We start from the raw sequence: 11207 nt of genomic DNA on the forward strand, positions 1-11207 counted from the left end.
TACCAAGATGAGAGCAGCCCTCACAGTTGAGAAGCGAGTGGCGATAGCCCTGTGGAAGCTTGCAACGCCAGACAGCTACCGGTCAGTTGGGAATCAATTTGGAGTGGGCAAATCTACTGTTGGGGCTACTGTGATGCAAGTAGCCCACGCAATCAAAGATCTGCTGATATCAAGGGTAGTGACCCTGGGAAATGTGCAGGTCATAGTGGATGGCTTTGCTGCAATGGGATTCCCTAACTGTGGTGGGGCCATAGACGGAACCCATACCCCTATCTTGGCAATGGAGCACCAAGCCGCCAAGTACATAAACCGCAAGGGGTACTTTTCAATAGTGCTGCAAGCTCTGGTGGATCACAAGGGGCGTTTCACCAACATCAACGTGGGATGGCTGGGAAAGGTACATGACGCTCGCATCTTCAGGAACTCTGGTCTGTTTCAAAAGCTGCAGGAAGGGACTTTATTCCCAGACCAGAAAATAACTGTTGGGGATGTTGAAATGCCTATATGTGTCCTTGGGGACCCAGCCTACCCCTTAATGCCATGGCTCATGAAGCTGTACACAGGCAGCCCCTGGACAGTAGTCAGGAGCTGTTCAACTACAGGCTGCGCAAGTGCAGAATGGTGGTAGAATGTGCATTTGGACGTTTAAAGGCGCGCTGGCGCAGTTTACTGACTCTCTTAGACCTCAGCAAAACCAATATTCCCACTGTTATTACTGCTTGCTGTGTGCTCCACAATATCTGTGAGAGTAAGGGGGAGACGTTTATGGCGGGGTGGGAGGTTGAGGCAAATTGCCTGGCTGCTGGTTACGCGCAGCCAGACACCAGGGCGGTTAGAAGAGCACAGGAGGGCGCGATACGCATCAGAGAAGCTTTGAAAACCAGTTTCATGACTGGCCAGGCTACGGTGTGAAAGTTCTCTTTGTTTCTCCTTGATGAAACCCCCTGCCCCTTGGTTCACTCTACTTCCCTGTTAGCTAACCACCCTCCCCTCCTCCCTTCGATCACTGCTTGCAGAGGCAATAAAGTCATTGTTGCTTCACATTCATGCATTCTTTATTCATTCATCACACAAATAGGGGGATGACTACCAAGGTAGCCCAGGAGGGGTGGTGGAGGAGGGAAGGAAAATGCCACACAGCACTTTAAAAGTTTACAACTTTAAAATTTATTGAATGCCAGCCTTCTTTTTTTTGGGCAATCCTCTGTGGCGGAGTGGCTGGTTGGCCGGTGGCCTCCCCACCACGTTCTTGGGCGTCTGGGTGTGGAGGCTATGGAACTTGGGGAGGAGGGCGGTTGGTTACACAGGGGCTGTAGTGGCAGTCTGTGCTCCAGCTGCCTTTGCTGCAGCTCAACCATACACTGGAGCATACTGGTTTGGTCCTCCAGCAGCTTCAGCATTGAATCCTGCCTCCTCTCATCACGCTGCCGCCACATTTGAGCTTCATCCCTCTCTTCAGCCCGCCACTTACTCTCTTCAGCCCGCCACCTCTCCTCCCGGTCATTTTGTGCTGTCCTGCACTCTGATATTATTTGCCTCCACGCATTCATCTGTGCTCTGTCAGTGTGGGAGGACAGCATGAGCTCGGAGATCATTTCATCTCGAGTGCGTTTTTTTTTCTTTCTAATCTTCACTAGCCTCTGGGAAGGAGAAGATCCTGTGATCACTGAAACACATGCAGCTGGTGGAGAAAAAAAAAGGGACAGCGGTATTTAAAAAGACACATTTTATAAAACAGTGGCTACACTCTTTCAGGTTAAACCTTGCTGTTAACATTACATACATAGCACATGTGCTTTCGTTACAAGGTGGCATTTTGCCTTCCCCCACCGCGTGGCTACCCCCTCAACCCTCCCCCCTCCCTGTGGCTAACAGCGGGGAACATTTCTGTTTAGCCACAGGCAAACAGCCCAGCAGGAATGGGCTCCTCTGAGTGTCCCCTGAAGAAAAGCACTCTATTTCAACCAGGTGACCATGAATGATATCTCACTCTCCTGAGGATAACACAGAGAGATAAAGAACGGATGTTGTTTGAATGCCAGCAAACATACACTGCAATGCTTTGTTCTACAATGATTCCCGAGTACGTGCTACTGGCCTGGAGTGGTAAAGTGTCCTACCATGAAGGATGCAATAAGGCTGCTCTCCTCAGAAACCTTTTGCAAAGGCTTTGGGAGTACATCCAGGAAAGCCGCGAATGCCAGGGCAAAGTAATCCTTTCACATGCTTGCTTTTAAACCATGTATAGTATTTTAAAAGGTACACTCACCGGAGGTCCCTTCTCCGCCTGCTGGGTCCAGGAGGCAGCCTTGGGTGGGTTCGGGGGGTACTAGCTCCAGGTCCAGGGTGAGAAACAGTTCCTGGCTGTCGGGAAAACTGGCTTCTCTGCTTGCTTGCTGTGAGCTATCTACAACCTCATCATCATCATCATCTTCTTCGTCCCCAAAACCTGCTTCCGTATTGCCTCCATCTCCATTGAAGGAGTCAAACAACATGGCTGGGGTAGTGGTGGCTGAACCCCCTAAAATGGCATGCAGCTCATCATAGAAGCGGCATGTTTGGCGCTCTGACCCGGAGCGGCCGTTCGCCTCTCTGGTTTTCTGGTAGGCTTGCCTCAGCTCCTTCAGTTTCACGTGGCACTGCTTTGGGTCCCTGTTATGGCCTCTGTCCTTCATGCCCTGGGAGATTTTGACAAAGGTTTTGGCATTTCGAAAACTGGAACGGAGTTCTGATAGCACGGATTCCTCTCCCCATACAGCGATCAGATCCCGTACCTCCCGTTTAGTCCATGCTGGAGCTCTTTTGAGATTCTGGGACTCCATCATGGTCACCTCTGCTGATGAGCTCTGCATGGTCACCTGCAGCTTGCCACGCTGGCCAAACAGGAAATGAGATTCACAGTTCTTTTCCTGTCTACCTGGCCAGTGCATCTGAGTTGAGAGTGCTGTCCAGAGCGGTCACAATGGAGCACTCTGGGATAGCTCCCGGAGGCCAATACCATCGAATTGTGTCCACAGTACCCCAAATTTGAGCCGGCAAGGCCGATTTAAGTGCTAATCAACTTGTCAGGGGTGGAGTAAGGAAATTGATTTTAAGAGACCTTTAATTCGAAATAAAGGGCTTCATCATGTGGACGGGTGCAGGTTTACATCGATTTAATGCTGCTAAATTCGACCTAAAGTCCTAGTGTAGACCAGGGCTCTATGTCTATATGAAATCACTGCAGCTCCTTTCTCTTACATAACGTGCTGAGTTGGTAACTCCCTCCCAGAGCCCACAAGTCTGCACCCCCTCCTGTACTCCAATCCCCTGCCCAAGTCAGAGCCTGCACCCCTCACTCAGACTCCCCATAGCCTGCAACCTTCCTGCACCCCAATTCCATCCCAGAGCCTGCAACCCAAAAAGGGCTGAATTAACCTTTTGTGGACCTGGTGCTAAACATATTTGTGGGCCCCCATGGGGGCAATGGGGACATGGGGCAGGGGGGCAGAGTCCTCAGAGCAAGGGGCTGGCCGGGGGCAATGGGAGATGCGTCATGGCATGGCAGGGACAGCCCGCTCCACCCAGCCCAGTACAAGGGCACTGTTTACAAACCAGGAGCTGCCAGACCCACACTGGCCAGCCCGGCCCTGCACTGCCATCATGCTTCTTCCCCTTGGGGGCGGGCCCATGCTGCACCATGCTACCCCCCTGCCTAGCACCCCTCTGACTCCCTACGCCCAGTGCCACACCACCCAGAGACCCCCACAAACCCCCATGTCCAATGCCCTCCCACAGACCACTATGCCAAGCACAGCCCCCCACCCAGAACTCCCCCACAGCTCCTCTCTCTGCCCAGTGCCCCCCCGCTGACCACCCCCCACAGCCCTCCCACAACTGCACAGTGCCCTGCACCTCCCCACCCAGAGCCCCCCTCACAGATCCCCTCACTGCCCAGTGCCCCCCACCACCACAACTGCACAGTATCCCGCACAGACCCCCCCCACCACTTCCCAGCACCCCGACACACACAGATCTCCCCACCCCGCACTGCCCAGCACCCTCCCAGACCCACTAGAGACCTACTCTGCCACACCCTGACCCCCGGCCACAATAGCCGGCCCTGGTGGGAGGTGACTGTGTCTGCCAGACTGAGCCGGCAGCGCAGCCAGAGCTGGTCCTGGGGCAGGATAACTCTGGCCCCTTGGAAGTGGTGCAATCAGCCAGGCTGGAGCAGGAGCAGAGCCTACCCGGGCCAGGCTCCCTCAGGACCCACCTGCCTGGCAGGACCCACCCAGCTGAGCCCCCCCACATTGTCCCCTGTGACTGGCTGAGACTCGCCCAGCCTCTGCACCAGTCCCATGTGGCTCTTCCCCCGGGGAGGCAGGTGGGGCCCCACAGGTCCCAGGCAGCGGAGACAGCTCAGAGCTGGAGCAGTGCTGGGGAGCAGGGCAGATCCCTGGGACGTGACTCCCGAGATCCCACCCAGCCCACCCACACCCATTGGGCCCCGTGGCCAGCAGCCCTACCGAGCCCGCATGGTGGCCCCCAGCTGCTGGGTGATGAGCCTCCTACAGGCATGTGGAAGCTGCTGGCTGAGAGCTGCTCACACAGCAAGGCCTGTGTGCTGGAGTGCCCCAGGTGAGGGGCCAGACCCGGCTACGTGGATGGGTTAGAGTGGGTTTGTAATGGGCCCCTTCCCAGGGTGGGCCTGGTGCCATGGCACCATTGGCGCCATTGTAAACCCAGTACTGACCCCAAGCCCCCTCCCACAGCAAAACTCCCTTGGACCATTTCTCAACGGCCCCCCAAAAATATAAAAACCTGCTGCCCCGGTGCTATTTTATTGCTACAGGAGACTCTATGCAGTGAAATAATTTCCCTACATTCCATCAAACTCTGCGTCACACATTTTGAGTATTTAAAAGAGTCTCTTATCACTATTTGTCTATGTGAAGTCTCATAACAGTTCACAGATTTTAGGATTGCCTTTTGCTGCATTTATCTTGCCTGTGAATCCAGCCCTTACAATTCCATGTTCACACGTCATTGCTTGTGTGTAGAAGCTGAGTCACAAATATTCAGTAAGTGTATTCAGCACCCCGCTCCTGGTCCCCTAAAGAACCGCAGCATCCAAACCCCTGCCGCAGCCCTGGGACTGGAGGGGCTCTCACTCCCTGTACAGCCCTGGGGCTCTGACACAGGGACAGAGCTTCTCCAGTCCTGGGGCTGTGGGGGAGAGCGGGGTGGGGGGAAATGAACAAAGGAGTTGTGGGGCAGGCAAAATAGTGGGGAGCTTAGGTGGAACATGGGTGAGATCCTGGGGAAGAGGACGAAAGGGATAGGGCCATAGGTGGCGCAGCCGGCGGACAGGGTGGGTAGGGGCCCAACAATTCGGACAGGGTGGGTAGGGGCCCAACAATTGCTCTGGCCCAGGGCCCTGAGAAACCTTAATCATCCTCCATGCTCCGTCTTCTATGGTCAACAGAGGGGACATTGTTCCATTCTGCAAAAGGAAGAAAGGTTGTCGTTGTGCATACCATGAAAGAAGCCCTGCAGCTCTTTGAAAGGTATCATGACAGTCTATTGGGTGGACATCTAGGAATATTCAAAACGAGGAATATGCTGACATCAAAATACTATTGGCTAGGGATGACCAAAGACATTGCCGATTGGGTATGTAAAGTAATGAAACTAAATCCTGAAGAATGCTATTTACAATTGAAATAGAAGTTCAAAATGTATAAAAGAAATATAAAAATATATTTGGTGTGCAAAGTTGAACTCTGTTCCCTTGCAATACTATTTCCATAACAAAATGTTAATATCATCATATTGTTCCATCAAAAATAGGTTGCACGATGTCTGACTTGCCAGAAAGCATAAAGGTGAATTTTGGAATCAGACACATTATTGTTTATCGTTATCCATTGTTATTGCTTGCGATACAATGAGGCTTTGATTTTCAAACGAGTCTAATACATACAAGTGGCAAAGCATAGTGCAGCAATTACCTCTAATGCACCTTTGCACCAGCTGGGGATATTTCTTCAGCTTTATTCTTGTATTGTTACCCATTCCTGTACTTCTCTTTGTTTGTTTGTTTTTTCTTTCTTTCTTTCTTTTTCTTCTGTATTTAAAAATGGGCTTTACATTCTCTGCTTATGACTTATGGGTTTATTGAGAACATTTAGTAAGAAACACGTGTACTATGACTGTAACTGGTACCCTTGTATGTAGGTCACTTGGATCTGGGAATTGGTGGGAATGGATTTAATAGGACCATTACCAGTAACAAAGGATGGATACCAGTATATACTGACAGCCATAGATTATCTTTCAAGATGAGTGGAAGCCTTTCCACTTAGAAGTAAGTCAGCATCTGAGGTGGCAAAGGGCATGTACAAAATGATTGTTCGACGTGGATGCCACAGTGGATACTGACAGATCTTGGTCCGGAATTCAATAATAAGGTAATCACTGTTTTTTTTCTTGTTATTTGTACTATGTAGTCAAACTCACTCTCAGGTCACCCATTGATCTCAAACAATCACCATACTTTTAATCATAAACTGCTGTTGGTCACTGTCAGTGTTGCTACAAAATTATTTTTCGGTGTCTTCATATCTAACAAAGAAACACACAACTACTTGTTTCCAAAACAAATATTAAAAGATGGGCTATTCCTTTTGCTAATTACACATAAAAGCAATGGCAAATACGCAAAGGAACATTCCTTAACACAAATTTATATGTAAATTTATGGTGTAACTTATTTTCTTTCAGTTTAACCTGTATATTTGTGAAAGATTGAGAATAGCTTCACCAGCCCATACCACCCACAAACCAATGGCTTGGTTGAAAATGCTAATAAATCCATCTAAAGGTAAGTGAATGGGTGGGAATATTACAGTACTAATGGCAAGTACAGTGTGCTATGCAAGAAGATGCAACTCACAAAAAAATCTTCAAAAGCAATGTGTTACATGGAAAGTCTTTTTCATTATATATTACACCTTTTTGATTATGTATGATCTGTTTCAGTCAAGACCGTACATGAGACTTTCTTTTTTCAAACAAACCAATCAATGAGCATTTGTTGCAGAGCATTGCAGAAGATGGTTGATGACAATGGGAGAAATTGGGATGAATTACTTGACCCCATTTTGTTTTCTTTGTGAACTAAACTACACGCAACAACAAAAATTTCACCCTTTCGACTAATGTTTTGTGCTGACCCAGTGTTTCCAGAAGAAGTCTCAGAGAATTACATGGTAAGTGTATGTTATTACCAGCACCTTTCATGTACACATGGCATTCAGTGTGTCTTCATTTTACAAATACAACCCCTTCTCCATTTGTTTACAAAGATCCCAGATATGAATACATTCGGGGAAGATTTCTGCAAAGAGTACAGCACAAATATGAAATCAAGACATGATGCTGACATTGCACTGGCCCTAAGTAACATTTCTAAAGCACAAGAAAAACAACAAAGACATTATGCTAAAAGAAAGACTTCTAAATATGGGGAAATAACATTTGATGTTGGGGACTCTGTTCTGTTACTGAACGCTAGAAAGAGAACAAGAAAAGGATAGTACTGGAACCTAGGTATCGGGGACCATACAAAATTACGACTGTTGAAGGTAAGAGAGTGAAATTACAAACCATCTCAGGGAAACGGTTAGGAACCATGTACAGTATCGCACACTTAAAACCATGTAAAGAACCACCCACATTAGCTGCTGAAAGCACATCAGAGGGAAAAATCCGTACTGAAATTGCAGTTGGTGATACTGAACCAGAAACACCCTCAGAAGAGATTAGAAATGTGAATGGCACTGTATCTCACGACAGCACAGTGAAAACCATCGAGGTCACAGCAACGGAAGAAGAGGAGTATATAGGGCAAGATGTTTCAAACAATGATACAAGTGATGCTGATGACAATTTTGATGACATGCTTATGGACGAGGTGGAAGACAAGCAATGGATTCTGAAAGGTAATTGGTTACCGCACCTTTCTTAAATAGATTAACATACTTCATAAAGTAAGGAACTACGTTAAAGGTTTTCATGTACAAAGTGGAGGCATTCACAGTAGTAAAACAGAGAAAAAGGAAACTGTATTACCATGCATGTAATATGTCTTAATATTTTTTTCCTAGTCAAATTTGTAATGACCGGCAAACACACAGAGAGACTGGAGGCCAAAGTGAGAAAGATAAAATTGCATGGCTCTTCATTTCATTGCCTGAAACCGAGAAGCTGGATAAGTGATGAGGTACATTTAAGTACCACTAATCATGTATTTGTTAACGGCATTGATTCATCAAATATTATTGAAATTGTGCCTTTTCTTTCATCATGTGTTGTAGGTTATTGATGCATATTTGAGCTGAGTGGTTGAGAAAGCAGATGGAAAGGTCGGCTACTTACTGTGATGGTACATGAAAGTGTACACTGATTCAATAAGTAAACAATCACGTGAAAAGGTGGCACAACATATTTAAGTCCAAATACCCTTGAAATATCAACATAAACCTGAAATTGCAACATTTCAGTGTATTTACTGCTGCCAAACATTTACTGAAATGTATTTGGAGGTGCATATTGGACGTACAATACTAGAATAACTGAGAGCCACAGTTAGTGGCTGTACAGTTTTGCTGTACAGTTCAGTGGGTCCATTAATTAAACACAAGTATGCGAACAGCTTAGTCAGTTTTTACATTAAGTAAGACAGAGCACATTGATTACAAATCTTTTTGTTTTTACAGGACTCTCTTACATATCTGATTTGTAACACTAAGGATCCCTTGCATGTCTGTCTATATTAAATTCATTATGTTCTTGATGTGCCAGAATTATTAATGCATCAATAACTTTGTTGACTGTTAACAGGTACAAGCCATCTCATCAGTAGTTTCCACTGTCATTCTCTCAGGCAGAGCTCCACAAATGAAAGTGAAGGTAAATGCTAACACACTTTCATACATAGCATGAGCAAAGCACAATTTCATTCAGTGAGTTAAACACAGTGTGAAACAGCAAATACAATGCTATGTTTGATGTGGAGGAGTACTCTAATAGTAATACATTTAATGAAATTGGGAAATACAGTATAATGTACATTTCATGATTTGCTTCACTGGAAACTATAATTGCTTTTCTATTTTTTTTTTAAATAAATACAGAGTGAATTACTTCAAAATTATATATTATTACTTCCTTACCACACACCAGGTCACTGAGTTCTTGCGGTGAGATGTTTTGTATTGTACTTCTGGATTATGGGCAATAAATGTGGTATTAAACAAGAGATTTGTAACACAACTATGGTAACACTGATATAATTTCCCGTGTTGCGGGTTTTCAGTGAGTTCAGTGCATGCAAAGGAAAGTGGAATGTGAATGTTCAAAATAAAATGCTCCTGTTCAAGTTTCGTTGATAATGTAACTTGAAAGAATACAGTCTGTATTGAACTGATCAATGAGTGCACAATATGCTTTTCTCTGGTGTGTTACTGAGACATTACAAATGAGAATATGTTAATTGCATAATGATATTTGATAAATCAGTATAAAATTTTTGAAATAATCGCATTACCTGTATAATTTGTGAATATATTTACACTTACAGATAGCCTTGATGAAAAAAAACGGAATTGTTAATAATTGACCCCTTGGTGTGATGAGATATGAAAGAACATGCCTGAGGAATTGGAGGTGATTTATTAGATATTTACTTTTACAGTGGACATGAACTGTTCCGCTGAAATTTTTTTTAAAGGGAATGTAACAATAGTGTTGGGGACACTGGGGCATGGCCACTAGGTAACTCGAGGGGATGGAAGACCACGAGTGTTGATGAAGCCCCCTCGCACTAGGCCCCGGTGTCCTTGGCCCCCCCTCCTGCTCTGCGTACTAGGCCCAGGTGGCCTTGGCCCACCCTCCTGCCTGGAGGCACACACAGCAGTTATGCTGAGAATCTGCAACAATATGTTGCAGAGTCAGACTGCCTGAAACTAAGCAAGGCCAAACAGGGGAGATATGGAAGAACAATGCTGAATAAAGCAGCTTTATGTATAGTTTAACAAATGATACAGAGAATCAGGGAACTAGCTGGGAACTGGATTGGCTGGCTATATGGATACTTGGGGCAGCTTGCTATTGGATAAGTATGCTGGGAAAAAGGACGTATAAAAGCCTGTGTAACTTCCTGCTCTGTTGTACAGGATTTGAGATTCAAATCTCCCTGTACCTTTTTGAAGCTTCAAATAAACTTTTCTGCTTCTCCACCCCATTGTGATTATCGGGTGCAGCACACCGGGTAACGAACCAACTCAAGCTGTTGTTCAGCCTCTCGGCACTGGGTGCCAGCAACAATAGTGAGAGTAATATTTTCCTGTTAGCTACAACTAAAAATTGAAACAGCATGTACTTGTACTAAATATGCTTAGTAATGGACTTTGAGTGAACTTGTGTGATTTGACTCTGGGGAACGACTTCACAAAATGTGGACACGAAACAGTAGCATGTTGCATGATTGAGAATGTGTTATTATCAACATGGGGCACAGCAAATCAGATGATACATTATGTAAGAGTGAGATAATCATATGAAAGCAAGTGTGTATATATGTGAGCAATAAGTCATTTCAATCATTACCTCAGTGGTTTGAGCATTGGCCTGCTAAACCCAGGGTTGTGAGTTCAATCCTTGAGGGGGCCATTTAGAAATCTGGGGCAAAAATTGGGGATTGGTCCTGCTTTGAGCAGGGGGTTGGACTAGATGATCTCCTGAGGTCCCTTCCAACCCTGATATTCTATGATTCTATGATTAATTAAAAAGAAATAGAATTGATTTGTATCTATATCCAGTAACCAGAGGGAGAAAAAAAAAGGAAAGAAGCTCATTTATGCAGTCCGCTAATGTACTCTCTAAAAATTTCAGAAACTTCATCAAACGATTAACTAGAAAATCCTCATCTGATTGGAATAGTAAAATTGTTCAGCATCCCAGACAAAGTTATGGCCACAACTGCGGACCACTCATCTTAAAGATATTGAACACCAAATTGCCATTATCATTTGTTATGTGTGTGTAATTATCCAGGGTGAAAGTAAATGCCAGAGCTTACCTGTGGGCACTGCACTGGCATCCTTGCCAAGGTGTGTGGGGTGGGTTTGTGGCCCCCAGAAGGGATGGGGTCTCCAGTGGAA

This window comes from Eretmochelys imbricata, chromosome 14 (genome assembly GCF_965152235.1).
Source record: "Eretmochelys imbricata isolate rEreImb1 chromosome 14, rEreImb1.hap1, whole genome shotgun sequence".
Classification (NCBI taxonomy): Eukaryota; Metazoa; Chordata; order Testudines; family Cheloniidae; genus Eretmochelys; species Eretmochelys imbricata.